The 18,332-nt window shown below is 43.6% G+C and overlaps 1 protein-coding gene across 15 annotated transcripts in view; it reads right to left on the bottom strand.

The window, feature by feature from the left end:
- Positions 1-18,332, bottom strand: part of pou3f3b (POU class 3 homeobox 3b) — a 185,543-nt gene that overhangs the window by 125,491 nt on the left and 41,720 nt on the right. The window contains exon 7 of one of the 15 annotated variants that reach the window (XR_006400997.1): positions 371-458. The exons of 12 other annotated variants lie outside the window; for them this stretch is intronic. The gene's annotated coding sequence lies outside the window, so the exon portion shown is untranslated. Of the gene's footprint in view, positions 1-370; positions 459-2,886; positions 3,281-6,740; positions 6,905-18,332 lie in introns of those variants that run through there. 2 more of the 15 variants (XR_006401001.1, XR_006400998.1) reach the window with 2 other exon arrangements.

Here is an 18,332-nt window from a genome sequence, read left to right as displayed (position 1 = left end):
TCCTGACAGAGCCAACGTAATTCTGACACTGCTCTGGATAATCCACAAACCTCGCAGGGAAACGTCTTCATAGGAACTGATTCTTTGGTTAAAAAAAAAAAAAAAAAAAAAAAAGTATTTTAAAACTGTTTGCAGGACGTTATTTCTAGAAAGACATATTACTGTTAATATGCTGCTTTGAGCACAAGTGACAAAATCTCATTCACCTCTAACGTGATTGACAATCGATATCATGGCAGATATCTGAAAACCTTGACACATTAACCCCAAATTATCGGCATATTAGCCACATACTACTAGGGGTAAGTGAGAAACTACAGTATGACTTTTTTGTAATATGAACCAAATCAGAAAATGCAAGCAAACACACCTCTCATGACATCAATTCGGTAATCCTGTAATCCTCACTGAATGTGTCATTTGGAGAGATGTAGCTCCAGCTGCAGTATGACACATACCTGTAACATAGATTAACTTTTTAATGGATAATGTTATGCTATCCTGTACTCAATTCATATTCTGGGTCAATCCCACAAAAATAGAAGAGGCAGAGTTCAGGAGTACCACGGGTGGGGGAGGAGAGGAAGGAGGGGGGAGGGAGGGGGGACGCTGCGTATTGTAGAGCCCGTATCAGATAAAACGAACCGTACTTGGTGCGGTTTGTGAAGATGCGAGCGAAGCGTCTGGGATTAAGAGCTGTGACATATTCATATCTGACCAGACTTAAAGCTGCTGCCACACGGGAGGGTCTGTCGCTATCAAAGCTGCAGGAAATCAGCCAGAGAGGGAAGGAAGAAGGGAGAGAGATAGGGATAAAGAGATACAGGGGTACAGTGGAAGTGAGGGAGAGTGGAGTCAGAACAGCAGAGAGGATTTCTTTCAAAGCTCCCCTAACCATCTCTCAAAAAGAAAATCCTTTGTACCCCTCTTCCAAACCCGGTGCCTCCCTCATCTAAAACCCCTCTACCCCTTCTCTCTCTCTCTCTCTCTCTCTCTCTCCACCGTTGTATTTAAGTCCCCGTGTGGAACGAATGGGGAGAGAGCCCTGGAAAAGTTTGTCTCGGGGAAGGCCAGGTCGCTGTGTAGCTGATTATATCAGTTTCAGCGGCGGACTGGTAATAGGCTCCTCTTCGATCAGCCGCTAACCCCGGCTCTCCCCTGGCAGCCGCCGAGAGTGGAATTAATCAGGCCTACTGGGAGCCTCCTCCATCCCCTCTCCGCAGGCGAGCCACTCCGCAGTCATTTACCAGCCAATCCCACTGTCAACCCACTGTCATTTAGGCCCTTTTCATTATGCCTTTTCTCCCCTCCTCCCCTGCACACACAACCTCACTCTTTCCCTCTCACGTTGGATCTGAAAAAAAAAAAAAAAAAAAAAAAAAGAGAGAGAGAGAGAAAAAATGGAAATGGGTGACAGATTAGCCTAATGCTGGGTACTTTTTATAGACGGCCTATTATGATCACTACCCCTTTTGTATCAAACACACAGAGTGGGGTGCTGCAAATCTGCCAAAAACTGATGAAACGAACAACACTGAACTAATAAGAAAAGACAAACCCGTCCTTTTCCACATGACTTCCATATAGTTGTCCGCTCACTCAATCTATCTGTAATTAGGAGCTTGTTAATGAGCCCGTGCCATTGCTGGTGTAGGCTTGAGCACGCTGTTGTCCTAAATGTGACATAAGATGGCCAACTTTGTTCATCGGCTAAAAAAAAACCCCGGGCCATAACCACCAATTACCGTGGCTAGGTGTCCCTGGGGTGCAGGGCCCTCGTATCAGGCTGGCCTCGCCTGCTAAGCCTGCTTAAGTGACCTATTTTGGGCTCGGAGGCAGTCTGTAAAACACCTCTAAGGTTAGATTATCCCATGATGAAATACAAGGCTTCCCTGCCACAAATTACCCACGGATGAAGCGCCACCAGGCCATTCCTACGCCTTGCTGATGGTCTTTCTCTTTTTGCCTCTGTTTCCCCTTCTGTTGCTCTCTTTCTTTCTCTTTCTCTCTCTCTCTCTCAACAAGGCAGAAAAATATTCATGAGTAAACAAAAGGAGTGATTTGAAAAATGGCTGCAGGAAAAAGAGATTAATAAAAAGCATGAATAGTGCATTATGGAAGAGCTGAGGAGCCCCGCCATCTCATTGGGGTTAGAGGGAGATTGCATTTGGGCTTTATTAAGAGTGCTGCTCTCGGTCGTAGTCAAGAACCCCAAAGAGGAGGCGATGCTTGGATGTCTGATCGACAGCAAGCAAGGGACTGAGAAGGGTGTAACCACCTTGGAAAAACTTATCTGTATTTGTACCTTTTTTTAATGAGCAATTGTTGAGCCGACAAGTGTCTTAGCATCCATTTAAAATAACAAAACTCCGTCCAGATACCTTCTGACGTTTGTACGGCCTGGCCATCAGGATAAAGTTAGACATCTCCAAAACATTTAGAAGTGGTTTCGTCTTCGCACAGACGGCGATGACAACAAAATGAGTCTGTGTTGGGTTGAGCCAGACGAGAAGCAGACTCTGTGACCATAGTCAGCGCAGAGGCGGACCCTCCTCTGAGACTAGACCAATTAAGATAAGAGGCCGTTAACAGGAAGTGCTTGTTTGACATCCTGTCACGTTAACGAGGACAACCATAATTGGACTTGTGTATTTAACAGTAGGCGTAAAATGCTGTTAGTCGTCAGCGCTTACATTTTTGTGCAGCCTGAAGAGGAGGAATTTCTTTTAATTTCTCTAAACATAAGGGATATTCTTGTTGCCTGCAGTAGCTGAGTGGGAACGTCAAAACCTTTAAGACCTATTCGTACGACAAATGAGGCATTAAGGACTGTATTAATCAAAGATTCAAGTTGTCACCCTCTGCCAGTGGAGGCATTCGAGAAACTGTGTCCAAACATAATAAGAGTATGCTGAGTTCCTTTTATTGAAGATCCTAATGTTCTTATGGGGAAAGCTGCTAGAATTTTTATTTTAAGGGGAATCCAAACACTAAATCTCTGCATAGATAGTCTACAAATCATCTCAGTTGGGGCACTCCTTGGCAGTGGTGCCTTTACTGCTTGTCGGCAAATTTCAGCAGTACCAAGCTCGCAAACATAAACCCTCGCCGGCTAAACCTGGAGCCGTTAAATCCAGCGTAACACTATGCAGGTGCAGGGCTCACGGGGAGCTGCCGTATATGTTGGAGTTCCTGTTTGTTTGGGCTTGGCCCCGCTTTCAAGCCCCAGGAGGAAGTGAGCTGGCTGGGGTTCTGCTCGGGATCAAACCTGGGCCTCGAGCTGGGGGAAAAAAAACAAAAAAAAAAAACCCAAAATGGCTGGTGTTTATTGTAGCTGTGGTTGCCTGGAAGTGACTGGCAGAAAGCACGCACGGTTTGTCAAAATGAACAGAGGCCAGAGGCATAAAACAGACAACCTCTTCATACAAGGGAGATGACTGGGACCACACTTACTGCACCCAGAGAATTGCACAAACACAGTATCAATGTCTGCGCTTTAGAGTCGGTTATGAATTCCCATACATATATCCAGAATCTATTAAAAATCCCATTCGGTTTGACTTGGAATTAATTCTCCTGTATAAACTCATGTCAACGTTTGAATGTGCATGAATGAGATAATGACACACCTTATGTAAACACAGACGCTAAATATTTGAAAATGCAAGTCACTCATCAGCGGAATTATAGTGCTGAATTGTGTTTCTCTGCTGGCTTTGCGATAACCAGGACATTCTTTAACCTGAGCACCTCCAATTAGAGGATTGGAGAAAGGGGGAAGGGAGGGTGGAGGAGGAGGAGGGGGGGGGAGGGGTGGGGGGGGGGGAGGAGGAGGACTGAACGCTATTGCTTTGACCCACCCGCTTTACTTGGAGGCGCACTCAAGAGGCAGAGATGTGGCGGCAGGATATCGCAGAGGAAAAACAGGCTCAGCCTCAGATGGCCAGGGGCTGCCTGTGCCTCTCTATCAATGCAAAACAGACTACTTCGTTGGGCAAAGAGGACATTTCACTTTTTATAAGCCCCCCTTCTTTTTTTTTTTTCTGGGCTTACATTAATTTTGAAAGCAGAGGGGAGGCAGAGGGGGTACAGAAGAACGAGAGCAAGAGACAGAGAAAGACACAGACAGGGCGGAAAAGAAAGGAAAAGAAGGCCAGATGAAAAGCATCTTTAGGATGCCGGAAACATCTGGTTTCATATTCGGAGACCCGAAAGGAAATTGCAAATAGACAAAACTCTTATGTTTTGATTTATTTTATTATTTGATGGCTGGGTGATGCCAGCCGTGCAGTAGGAGCCCCTGGCTGTAAATACAGGAGCTGAGCTACGTGATGGGGCATTAGGGATGTCTCCTTACTGTCCCCGGACTGATAGATTCTGCTTCTAATAACATCCACAACCGCTGTGTTCTGTTCAAAATTACACAAAACTGAAGGGCTATTGTTAATTGGATGAATGGACTCGGGGAAAGGAGGGAGAGAGGGAGGGAGGGAAGGCGCTTAAGAGGATAGAGAGGCGAAATACAGACATGACAAGGGAGGAGAATGACAACAGTGAGGATGAAGGTAGAAGGAGAGGAGATGAGTTCATCTGGTCCAGTAGTTCATGGTCTCTTCATTTTACCCATACAAGCCTCTTTGGACAAATTGTAGGTTTAAAAATGTATCTTCTATTAAGAAATTGGACGATTGTTAAGGTTAGGGGTTAAATTTAGGGGTATTTGAGAACAAAACGGGAAGAAACACTATGATGCCAGCAGTAATCACAAACTTCTGGGTATTCACTTATTTTGGGTGCTTGGTGTTATACTCAAGTGTGGCTTAAATGGCTTTATCTCTATAAAATAAAAGAGCGTTGCAGCAACAAGGGGGCAGTGCCCAGCTGATCTATTTGGAAAACCAGTCCCAACGGCATGGCTGGAACATGTGGTTGTATTTTGACCCTCACAGCTATCCATTGTGGAGGAGGTACAGTAAGTTCTGTGCAGTAACACTGCCAAAAACCTCCCAATGCAACTGTTCAAGCAGCAGCTCCTAATATAGTGTTGAGGCGTAGGATAACCTATGAACTGGCCTCCAACCAAGAACACAAGTAGGTGGATTCTTGTCCGAAGAACACTCAGGTCAAAATTCAGAGTTATCCACGCCATACATGAGATGAAGATTTCTATATATATATATATATTTAACTTACTTTGGAAGACACAAAATAAGGCAAAAAAGATAATAAGTACAGCAGACTTGAGAAAAAGCTGCTAAGATAAATCAGCACAGACGTGACAACATGTTACAAAAGGTAAACTTCTAAGTACTCATATTTTACCAACAAGTTAACTCTTTTCTTTCCACATTGACCCAAACCTTTACTAAATTATGGGTAAGTTTAGCCAACTAAAACCACTTGAGTTTATGGTTAGGGAAAGAACATAGTCATTGTTAAAAGAAACCAGCTTTGATTGTTGGTCGAACCAATGCCAAACACTTTGTTCGAACAACTCCATCATTTGTGCAACGTCAGACTACGTCCACCCACACAATTATACAACAAATTATACATAAATCACAACATACGGATGAGTGATATATTAAGGAAAAAGCTGTATAAGTGAGTGGTGAAGCAAATGCAGATGATTCCGTACACAGTGGTTTGATGAGTATGAAAAGGATCTTATTCATAAACTATGGCCTTCATGATCATCAGATCTCAACCCAGTTGAATGCCTACCTGATGGACAAGCTCTCCATCACCACCACCATCAAAACACCACCATCAAAACACCAAATGAGGAAGAATGGAGTTTCATCCCTCCAGTAGAGTTCTTGGATGTCAAAGGAAAAGAAAAAGGTGGCCTCAGTGCTTCTGGATATAAATTGTCAATCTGTATGTTGTTCAAACAAATGACCAATGATATCATTTTTCCAGAGAGGATGTTAATTATACACACAACTCAAAGACTTCAACTGCAAATGTTCCCTGGTCATGAAGACTTGCCATTGATCATCTTAAGAGTTTGGGGGAAAAAACCAACCGATCTCGTATTTCTGGTAAGTGCATCCCCACTTCCAAGCCTATATCTTACATCCAGATCAAGCATGACCATTGCAAATTGATTTCATTTTACCCAAATAGCATCCATGAGCATATCTATTATGTTCCAAGAAGATCAACAATCTTTGTCAGTTCATAATTTAAGAGAAAAAATTGATCTTGGAGCAAAATGTAATTACAAGGGGAACTTGGGAACCGCATTACTGACAGATATGATTGGTGCAGAGGTTGGTGCCAATTCTGCTGTTTAAACTTGAATAAAACTTTTTTTAATCCACCAGTCTGGTTTGCGTCAATATTTCCTACTAAAGAAAGCAGGTAACCTTTTCCCAACATGAAATCACAATCGTTGTAATACAAGACCAACCCCATGACATGTCACTGCTGGATAACTACTTTTATCAATAGAACATACATCTTCTGCATGGTTGAAACCCCAAATCCGTCACTGTGTAACTGCCACGCTCCTCCTGAGGTGCACAAGCATACAATATGAAATATGAGTGTGTGTGCAAATGCCGCCTGAGCCAACAGATGGGAAGAGGTGAGCTGTGGTCGTCCTCCAGGCCATTCTCGCCTGCCTTCCCACTCTGGAAAGGAAAGATTTACAGCGGCAGCCTTGGAAAAAAGCCGCCTGCAACATCTGGAGTCGCGTGACGCCAAGGCATGGTTGGCAGTGACAGTGGCTAATTTAAAGGTAGTAAAGTGTTAGTAGGGACCTGGGGAAGAGTGATGGACAGCTGTATTCCCCTGGCTGACCAGGGTGTGAAGACATTGTGGAGCAGGAAATAAGGCCCCGAACAGGCTGGAGGTCTCACCGGGCCAGACTATTCCCCTCAGCTTTAGATTCATTAGCCTGGAGAACGAGCCAGAGAGAAAAAAGAGAGGTGGAAGTAGAGAGTGAGAGCAAGATGAGACAAAGGAAAAGATGGAACAAGACAGGCGGTGAAAGCGAGAGGAGAGTGATTGAGAGAGAGAGGGAGAGGATCAATCAGGAGGCACAACAATAATGGGGGGGGTGACACCCCAATCACAGAGAAAATCTCACTGTAATTCTGTTTGCTTGCCTCACAATGTGTACGTAATTGCCACAATCATTTACAGGCGACGACAAATCTGGCCCTGGATTATTGTTTTCCTCTGATATGAACTATCCCATTTGTTCCGCCGTCTACCGAATAGTGTGCATTTCCTGCAGAACGCCACGTCTCTCTCTGCCTCTGTGGAATTCATTTCCACATGACCCCTTTAAAGGAGTCAAAAGACAGCTTGTCGCAGCAGCCAGTCTTCGCAATAAAACCGTGAATCTAGGATAACAAAAAAAAAAAAAAAAAAAAAAAAAAAAAAAATCCCATTTTTGGCGTACCTGTCCAGAGAGCATGCATATGCATGAGCCCATATGGATGGTGGGAGGAGAGGTAGGCGACACGATCCCTGCAGTCGAAAACTAAATAGTGAGCTTGACCCATTTTATCTTAGAAATCCATCTATGGTAAGAAAATATACACCTAGAGACTAGTTGTTTTTTAGCCACAAGTGTTTGTGTGTGTGTGTGTGTGTGTGTGTGTTAGTGTGTGTGTTTTCACCACTCCCAAAACACACACTCGTTTGTTTCAGCCAAGAAGGGTAATGAGACAGCCTGCCTCTGCAGTAAGTTTAATGTCACAAAGAAAGGTCTTTTTTGTGGGTGTTTTTTTTCCATCGGGGGAGTTAATTGCTGAAGAGAATTAATTAAAAAATGTTGAATTGAGAATTGTACATTGATTACTGTAAATATTCTCCAGAGTTTTGCTCCTCTAATTGAGGAGCATTCTGCCTGGTGCATCTTATTACGTGGGCTACTGTATTAGCTGCAGCACATCCTTGCCAGTATTGATTTTTTTTCTGTTTGTTTGTTTGTTTTGCTTTGATGAAGTATAATACAGTCAGATCACCAAAATATCTGCAAATATTCAAGTTGCAATTGCTGTTACACTACTCTATATGGAGATGTTTTTATGGCTTTTGCTCAAATTAAGTGGTTGATGAAGTTGTGTGTGTTGCAACATTAGTTTCATTTGCATGAAGCTTCCCTCTGAACCCCTTAAACAGGCTGATACACAGTTTAACCCTTCAACCACATGTCCCAACCCAGTGCACCCTGTCCGTGTTAACCCTGTAACACACAGGGCTGCACAGAGAGATAGACAAGCAGACAGGTGGAAGACTGAGGCCTTGTAATGAGGTGCAGCCAAGCAAAAGGTGCAACATTAAACTTCCCTCCTACCTCAGACCCGGAGAGAGATGAAAGGGGAAGGAGGGAGAAGGGAGGGAAGAACGGGGATAGGCCAAAATCCAAGCTGGTGAGAGGGAAGGAGCCGCATATGTAGACATGATAAAAATTCAAAATGGCAACAAAGGAAAAATCAAAAGAAACAAACACGAGTGCATCGACTATCTCCTAGAAGATAGTCCTGGAAGAGAAAAAGACAGACGGACGAAGGGCAGGAGAGGAAGTGGGTTGAAAGGTGAAAGATTGAGAGAGACAACAGTGATGGATGCAGAGAGGAAGAGGCTGGAGGAGTGAGGAAGAGAGTGATGGTGATGGCAAGTGAGAAAGAGAGTGAGAGAGCAATTGGGCAGAGGTAGAGAGAGAGAAAGCTTGATAGTTGTAAGAAGAGCTACAAATCTTTTAAAATGGTGCAAAAAAGTGTCATTTTTAATAGTTTAGAAGCAACTGTTACTGTACTTTAAATGACAGAAACACGTAGAGGCTAAAACATGCCTTTCTATAGGTTGAGGTCTTCATGGATGCTCAATTCTGGACCTGAACCAAAACAGACATGTGGGAAACTTCTCTGAAACTGACATAAAGTGATCAGAGGATCGTCTGAACCAGTCTGAAATAGACCCAAGGATAATTAGACCTGATCCAAAATGCGGATGACCTGAACAGACCCAAACCCATTTTTCTTCCTGCAGTCATTAAGACACACCGTGTAATCAACACCAATAGCAAGTCTGCTTGGATCCACTCATGTAGAAGACATACTGAGATCCATGGCAGTAAAACAGGACTCTATCCGGACCTTGTTACACTGAACATTTTCATTTGGATCCAGTCCAATTCCAGACCTTCAGTTACAAACTGAACGGACGCAAAAAGACCAAAATCTCAGAAATGAACATAGTAAGCACAAAGTCATCAGAACCAATAGAAATAAAGGCCAAACTAAAGATCCAAATAAATAAATAAATAAGATCCAAGTTGTGTAAAATGATCTTTTGTCTTTATTTTGTGCTACATGCGAGTCTACAAACCTTTTGGGGTTTACTTGAATTCCCTCTCAAATTTCAAACTGCAACTTTTCTCCACATCCCTCAGCTTTTCTTTCTTCCCCCTACCTCTGCTCCCCTACCCCTTTCCTTTCTTGATTTCTTTCACCTACTCTCTCCTTCCTCACCCCTCCCTCCCTCCCTCCCAGTCCGACTGGGAGTGTATATACCTATCCAGGCAGCAGTGCTGGAGGGGTCCCCCAGGGCTGGAGTCCTTTGCTCCCGGCTGTTTGATGTTGAGCCGGCGCGGATGAACCTCAGCCCCCGCCCAGAGTTATCCATCATCCCATTACCCATCATCAAACACCCCGGCTGGGTGCCGGGCCAAGGCTGTGGCCCTAATCAAACACTGCGCCCCCACGGACCCCCTCGTACACTCCAAATGGGAGAAAAAGACTAATTATCAAGGCAACCTTCAGAATCACTCAGCGGCATCTAACACTGACACAAACTCCTGCTTCTTACCATTTAGGTGAGGTGTGTGTTTGGTTCTGTAACAAGGTTGTGTGCTGGTGCTGGAGGAGACGGAGATTAGAGGCGGAAAGGAAAGGAAAAATTCCCCACTGACGCTGAGGGAAAGATACAAGCAAAGATGTTGTCATTAGTTTGGTAGCTTATCTATGTCTGGGCTGCAAAATGTGATACATGTCGATTTAAACATTTCATACTCGTGCTATGGGAAGTTGGATGCTGTTGGAAGGAGTGCTTCAAATCGGGGGGAATTGCAGTGGGGAAAAAAAAAAATGGCAGAAGAGGAGAAAGGGAGGGAGAGAGAGAGAGAGAGAGAGAGAGAGAGAGAGAGAGAGGCTAAGCCTGTCCTTGGAGAGAAGGCGAGAGCTCGATTTTCTGTTTGCTGCCATTTGTCTTGTGCTGCTAAGAGAGATCAACAGTCCTCGGCACACAGATCAATATTCTCTTAACCCGCACCTAATCTGGCGAGAGTTTCCTCCAATTTCACCTTCCCTGCCGACTCCTCCTCGCCCGCTTTCCCTCCACTTTTATTTTCCCTCTCCTCTCGTTTTCAGCAATCATTTTTGGGCGTCGGCGTGACAGCCATTTTTCATGCTCCTGGTCCGAGCAGGTGACATAGAAGGGAATGATGTTTCCTGACGCGAACGGAGAGAATGTGTGTGTGTGTGTGTGTGTGTGTGTGTGTGTGTGTGAGAGCAGGGAGGGAGGATGATGGATAAGATGTGCTGGCGGGACGGCGTAGCTGCCGTCAGGGGCCCCCTGACGCCGGCGAGATAGGCTAGCTGCCTAATCGGCCGCATGACATCGCAAATTCAGCTTCTGTCTCCTCCCTCGTACCTCCCCTCCTCTCGCCGAGCGCTCCTCACCCTTTATCGTATCTACCGCGCGTCTCGGCGACTCCCGGCGCGCCGTGAGAGCTGTTGTCAGAGTTGTCCTGTCGACTAAATAGAGCGCTGTCAGTGTGTCTCTTCACTGTGACAGTTATGGGAAGAGAGAACGGGAAAGTGTGACTATACAGTATGTGCTTGCATGTATGTTTGTGCAGGTGTTTACTTTGTGTATATGTGCTGTATTTGTGCATGTTGTGTGTGTGTGTGTTTGCCAAGGTAACTATTTAATTGCAGGATGTTTTATAGGCCCCTTCAGGCTGAATTTTAAAGTAATTATTGTTACAAGGTGATTTTATTGATTGTTTTTTGGTACATTAAGAAGTAAATTAATTTCACTTTGGAGATTATTCTTACATCACTGTGTGCTCTTCTCTTTCTGTCCCCAACCAGACAAGAGTTTTATTTATTTTTCTAGGTGTTTTATCCTTTGATGCAGACAGGTTTGTATGGCGTCTGCATTTTTTCTTTTCTACTGTTCACTGTGGGGCACTACAATTTCTGTTGCTTCTGGTTATCTCCTTTTTTTTTTTAGCCACAAGTCAGTGGCTGGGATTCACCCTGTCCAAGAGATACCATGAGACCCCAGCAGTAGCCCATAAGAGGTTTAGTCTAGGGCAGTGGTTCCCAACTTTTTTTTGGCTTGTGACCCCTTTACTGTTAATTATTTCATGACCCCTCAGATTTATCTTGTAACTGGCGAATCTGATCCCAACACAAGAAAGTTTAAGGGTGAGTTTGGGTTGTTTGTTGCATAAAGCTTCAAGCAAGTTCAGGTTTGGTTATCTAAAAATGTAATTTACCAAGAATTATCTCATTTCCTTTCCTTTCATTAGATCCGTACAGTCAGGGCTTAAAGGTGCAGGTACGGAACAGGTTCAGATCTCAGATTTAACCTCATGCAGAACTCAACATTTAAAGACACTTCTATCCCGAGCCCAATTAATATCTGACCCCGTGTGCATGGATTGATCGTATTGACATGATGTCAGTGATACAGGTTGTTTCATGACGCCCAACCACCCTTAGCTTCCTGTGATCCTTCAAATCCGACCCCATTTCCGAGTCTGTTGTTTGAACCGGTGTTGAGGTTTCTGCTTTATCATCAGACAAGACAGGTCAGGATCGAGAACACATATCTGCATTTTCTCCTGAAGAAGTTTAAGGAGCCCTGGACATCCTCTCCTCCCCTTCGACAAGCCGGGGAGTGATTGGCAGGCCGTGAGAACAGAGCCTCTCTTTCACAGCCGCGGCCTGAACGTACGTCAGCCCCCCGGACAGACAAAGCCCGCTAGTGTACGCCGCCTGTACTCAGAGGCGAGTGCCACACACAGACACAGTAACAGGAAGACAGCGGGTTCAGTTACCATGCAGGCGCACGGACACTCGCATTAAAAAAAAAAAAAAAAAAAAAAAAGCCGAACGTCCGAGCACACACGCGAAAACAAAGATGCTCACGTATGCGTGCGTGCGAGAAAATGTTCTACACACACCCACGACATGAGTGCATACGTGCGCAAAACAGACCCATACTGTACAGCATGTGCAGGCATGCAAGTAGGGTACAAACACACAATAGATGCTTTCTTTGACTGGCTGGCATAACAACACAAGCCAGTCCTGATCCTGGTCTACTTTGCCCCACATGCTCCAGACACGCGCTGCTTACATGATTATGTCAGAAATGAGATGTTTATAGTCCAGCTGTGTGTGTGTGTGTATGTGTGTGTGTTCAAGAGTGAGAAAGACAGAGTGGTATATACAGAATTATTATGTCAATCTGCCTCACCAAAAATCTCCACGAGGTCAGGAGGGGCACTCGTGAAAAAGTTCCCTCCTAGGTGCGCATGAGGTGGAGAAGTCTGGTTTATTAAAACTTGGCTCTTATTTTCATAGTTTTAGCTTTTGTTTCTATTGAGTATGATGAAACTGTACACACCAGAGTAACTGCTGAGATTTGAGAACAAAGCTACATCAACAAGAAATAAATATTCACACAATTGTTGTTAACAAGCCAACAGTGTAGCCAGTTTATCTAAACCACTTTAGTTGGAAGTAAAACTAAAAGTGAGCCCGCTTGAAATATTGGTAATAATCCTTTCATTGTGCAGAAAAAAACTGCATGTGCATGACTACAACTGAAGTTGACACAAGAAATCAGTCTGCAAACTGGGATAGATGTTAGGAGGGAGGCACTCAGTTTCCTGAGGTGTTGTAGAAGTTGCTAAAACTGGATGGGCGAGGAGAAAAGGTCTGTCTTTGTCCTGGTGAAGAAGCTATGAGATGAAAACTTGTTTTAAACTGTTAATATGCCTGATTAATAAAGACTTTCACCTTCGTTTTCTCCAACAAATACATCAGAGAAGACGTCCCCATAATCCAAACTCTCAGCAATTAACTCAGTGACGACAGTGTTATCATGACCGATATTGATGACGGCCAAAACTACAGAAAACTAGAACTTATCGATATGATATTATTGCCAGTCAGCTATTCAAAGACACCATTCATGAAAGATATTGAAATCCCAGACAAAACAACGCAGGTGTGTGTCTGCTTGAACGACCACAGATGGCAAAACCGTCAGTCTGGCACACACGATCCACGACAGGTTTTCAAACCTGACGCGGGCCATCCTGACAACATCCATTCAACATAAACGTTTGCTAGTTTAGCGCACAACCGCATATGTCTGAATGGATGCTACTGTACTGTCTAGAGTGGGCCTGTATCCCAGTTGGCAAAATGACTATTCCAGACTGTGGACCGGCGGTAAGGAGCATACAAATGAAAATAGCAGCAGAGAAAAGCGCTTGTCTCTCTCAAGCCAAGCATCTGCTAAGCATTTTAATGGGGATCAATGGAAGGGCAGGGACAGGAGATCGAGGGGTTGATTGGCTGGCCGGCCCCGGCGCTCACACAGCCGCTGCTCTCCATACTGCCTGCACTGCTGTTTACAGCCAACACAAGCTGCTGCGCCCTGCCTGCGCACTCTGCACCAGCTGATGTGTATATATATCTACGCTCTCGGTGTGTGTGTGTGTACTGTAGGGATCTCATGCATCAGTGTGTGTAGCACAAAAAAAAAAAAAAAAAAACATTACGTGTGCCTGATGCATCGGTTTCTATTATTTGTGTGCGCGTGTAATTATGTATTTGCATTAACAACGTGGAAAAACGTAGCTATTGTGCGTTATATGTGAGTGTTCATGCATCAATCTGTGCATGACAAACGTGTGCATATATGGGTGTGTAACCATGTAATTGTGTACACATCGTATATAGTGTGTGGCTATTTTCTGTGTATGCTAAATGTGCAACAAATTGCTCTATAAGTGTATCTCTTCTGTTGGTCTACAGCTGCTCTCTATTTCAGTGTCTATTGTTTAATTGCATGTTGCACACGTGCCCTCTTTCCTGACACACACACATACACACACACACACACACACACTCACACACAGAGGCAGGCGTACACTCAGTCGTCAGTGCATATGAAGGAGCAGCGCAGCAGCAAAGAAACAGTTAAAGTGATGCTTCCCGGTGTGCCAAATGAATCAGATTAATATTAGCCAAAGCGAATGTCATCATTGGCACTTCTCCCCTCCACCTCTCTATATCACTCCCCCCCTCCACCCCCCCCCCCCCCAAAGATCCCCAACCCTCCCTCCACCTCCTCTACCCTCTCCTCTCCTCTCCCTCCCTCTCTCCTTGCTGCGTTTGGGTTTCTGAGTCCTGGGCGGTAATGAGGGAACGTTATGCAGTGCCATAAACGGAGGGGCTCGCTGTCAGTATGCATAAAGGATGAGACAGAGAAGATGGTGCTGGGGTCAGGGGGGAGAGAGAGGGAGAGAGTCGAGGAGGACAGGATGGAGAGTGTGTGTGTGTGTGTGTATGTGTGTGTGAAACCGTTTCCCTTGTCACATACACACACACACACAGAGTGAGTGAGCATTCAATGGTAAGGCAGAGAGACAGGCTGGTGACAAAAAGGCTCCCCTCTGTGCCTGTCTCACAGGTGCAATGCAGCGCGTGCAGCGCCCCCTACGCTCAGCCCCGAGGAAGTGACTGAGGAACAGAGGAAAACCCTGAAGTGGGTGCACTTCAGTGTTCACCTATAATGAGTTTAACAGCAGAAAAAAATATCCAAGAAAGATACAAAAACTGTATTGTAGCGGAAGAAGGGGGAGAGGGAAGCCACACAACCCTGATAAATTTCCCATGATCCATTATTTCAATAAAACAGTAGAGAAAGAATAGAAAAAAACTGAGTTGGAAGGGATTCTTATTAAAATAAAAGAGGCAGGATGAAACAGACCATTAAGTATGGTTTTATGGATGTGCAATTAAAACAACTTTTAGACGAGCAGGTTAAAAACCGAGTAAGTTTGGCTGATTTTTTTTAGGTTACATACAGTAAAAGCATTGTTTCAACCACATTTAACCCTTTTAAGGTACGATTTCCCCCCAAAGTAGCTTTAAAGCTGAAAAAAATCATTGTATCCCACAAAGTATCACATATACTCTGTATCAGCATGTTTCTGCTCTTCATTGAAGCCATACAATGTTTACACTCAAATATTCAAACTCAAGAATTCATGTTTTTACATAACGGTGAGAAATAAACTGCTGTGTTTTATCCCCCACTGAAGTTGTAGGCAGATAATAAGACTCACATCCTGTCTCTAGTGTCTGTTGAGGTTTAGGAAACTGAAAAATGTTTGGTTAAGGTTAGAAAAAGAATGTGGTTTAAGTTCAGTTGTTGACTGTTTTATTATTTTCTGCAAACCAGAATCTTTCCCCCAACTTTAAGCGAGCGCTCTAGGTGTGTAAACATAACCACAAAAACATTAATTATGCTTTGGATGCTATTAGCGGCTGTTGCAGGGAAAACAAATTAAACACGTGTCAACGTGAACGTTTTCCCGACTTTGCATGCATATGTTCATCAAAATATGTTGATTAAAAAAAAAAAAAAAACAGGCAGACATGAAGTATTACAATTCTTAAAAACTCATTTGTTGTTGCAGAATTCCTCGGATAAGCTACAGGGTTGCATTTTATACATATTTTCCAGAAATTTCAGCCTGATATATTTGGTGTCTTTGGAAACTTTGGGATCTTCACTAGAATTTCAAATAAAGCTCTGTGGGTTTGAACAATTTTTGGCTGCACAAGATGAGTTTGTAATGACTGGCACACCAGTAAGTACATTTCAATATGGAGCTTGTAACTACACTTTTTTTTTTTCTCCTAAGAACCCCAGGAACTCTAAAAACTCACATCGACACTTAATCACATTTAGCCCAGTTTAAAACGTCTTTATCTGCGATATATCACATCTATGCTTACTGGGAGAATTCAACCTACATAAACATATAAAAACGATTACATATATCAGTAAATATTGTATAAATATTCATCGGTTGAATTTTGCATGAAACATAACATAATGTATAGATAAAGAGGGCATGGATTAAACTAATTTCATATAGGAAAGCATAGCTTTTGACTTTGTAGCTTTCACACGGAGCCAATGTTCTTTTCCCCGCTAATCGATGTCTGTCTGGAAGAAATCCAGGTCTCTCTCCCTCTCTCTCTTTCTGTCTGTCTCTCTCTCTCTCTCTCTCTCACACACACAAACACACCTTTAAAAAGCCTTCGATATCATTAGCTGTCATGTTTCACGGTAGGTAACACAACAGTGCAGGGGGATACACAGCTCACCGCCGAGTCTAGAGGGTATATGTGTGTTTGTGTGAGCGTGCGCACACAAACAAGAATGCATGGTGAGTGTGTGAGTGGATTACACCAGGTTCACAGTGTGTACGGGGAAAGCGTGGCAGCAACTTGGCTCCATAATGGGATTTCTCAGTACTCCTACTCTGCTCAAACATACACACACACACACACACACACAAACACACAAATACACTGATCTCACCCCAAACAAGCAGGTTAGCAGTAACAAAGCAGAGCACATATCCTATCTTAGCAGTAAGAGGTAAGCTGCAGCAGAGCTCCAGCTCAGTTAAAGACACATATCCCCTCACCTCTCCTTCTCACAAAAGCCAGGGAAGAAGGATAGAGAGAGAGAGAGAGAGAGAGAGAGAGAGAGGGAGAGAAGGAGAGAAATGTGTGGAGGGATCAGCTACATTAGACAGGGATAAGGCATGCTGTAGTAAAGCTGGATGAGGGTGAGGAGTGGTTGTAAAGAAGAAGCTACTGTACAGTGCCTACTTATAAAAGGCAGAAATGTATAAAATGGACTTTTATGTGTGAATTGAGAGGTTTTTATTACAAGATTTGACTTTTTAGAGTCATAATTTGCAGGATTCTTATACGTTTTTAGACGTATTTGCTGCTAAGCTTTTCAGCTACATCTGTCACAGATCACCTGTCAATCACGCAGCCTGGTCAGTGGTGACATCTTGTTTTTGAGATTATTTTGTTGCTTATGTTTTCTGTAAGCTTAATTATGCTGGATCACATAGACAGCTGAAGTGAAACAGAAACTTCTGTGTTTTTAAAACCTTTCCCACAAGCCCTGTGCAGGTGAAACATCACCAGCTTCACATTGAACTGACACAGCACAGGTATAATGTTTCAAAACTACATTAGAAGTGAATGTGGGTGGATATCATGCAAGGGAGGGAAAAAGTTACAAGGTGCAGCAGTGGAAAATTTCATGGGAGCTGTTGTTTTTTGAATGCCGACACATTAGTTGTCGCTTAAATTTGTTAAAATCATAAAGAAAGTAACCTTAAAAGTGAGATACCATTGATAGGGGAACAGCAGCTGAGATTTAGCATCACAGTGCCCACGTGACCCCCCCCCCCACCCCACACCCCACACTCCACCCCTCCCCTTCTGTCCTGACCGGTAACACGTACTCTCTGTTTGACCTCTAATTGCAGCCTTCCCTTTGGGCCAATCTGTGTAGTCTGGAGCACAGTGGTGAGATCATGCTTTATTTCCGGAGGTTTCATCAAAAACTAAACAGCTGTGTCATGACACATGGATGGAACAATGTAGCACCCTGCCCAGGGCTACTTTTAATTTAGAAAATACTTGACCTCAGAGGTGAAATTTATAGTATCAGCGCCCTAAGTGTTGTAAAAAATCTGACTAGTGAGGAAAGAATGAACTAGCAGATGGAGATAAATTGGAAACCGAAGATCAGAGGGAATGTTATACACGCTGAAGAGGTTTAACGTTAAAATATGATTTTGATTTAAATCTATGTACACCTCGGAACAACCACAGGAAACAAATGACACCACAGTTCTGACAATTGTTAGTTTTTTTTGAAATTTAACTACATCTTCTACAAATCCTGCTGCTCTCTCTTCCAAAGGATCGAATTAAATTAAATATTCCACCAGACATCTGTTACTTTTTCTTACTTTTACTTCTCTTTTACTTGATCTGAAAGAACGGCGCCCTCTTTGTCTTTCGTGCCATAAAGATATCGGACGAAATCAAAAAGTAAATTTCACTGCGGACGCTTGGAGAGGCTACTCTGCAGCGATCTAATCTGCATACATATGTCCCCAAAAAATTCATGTTATATTGATTTATTTAGGTTAACATTCTCCATGCAACATCTTC

Source organism: Thunnus albacares, chromosome 24 (assembly GCF_914725855.1).
Source record: "Thunnus albacares chromosome 24, fThuAlb1.1, whole genome shotgun sequence".
Classification (NCBI taxonomy): domain Eukaryota; kingdom Metazoa; phylum Chordata; class Actinopteri; order Scombriformes; family Scombridae; genus Thunnus; species Thunnus albacares.
This window is presented reverse-complemented; position numbering and strand designations above follow the sequence as displayed.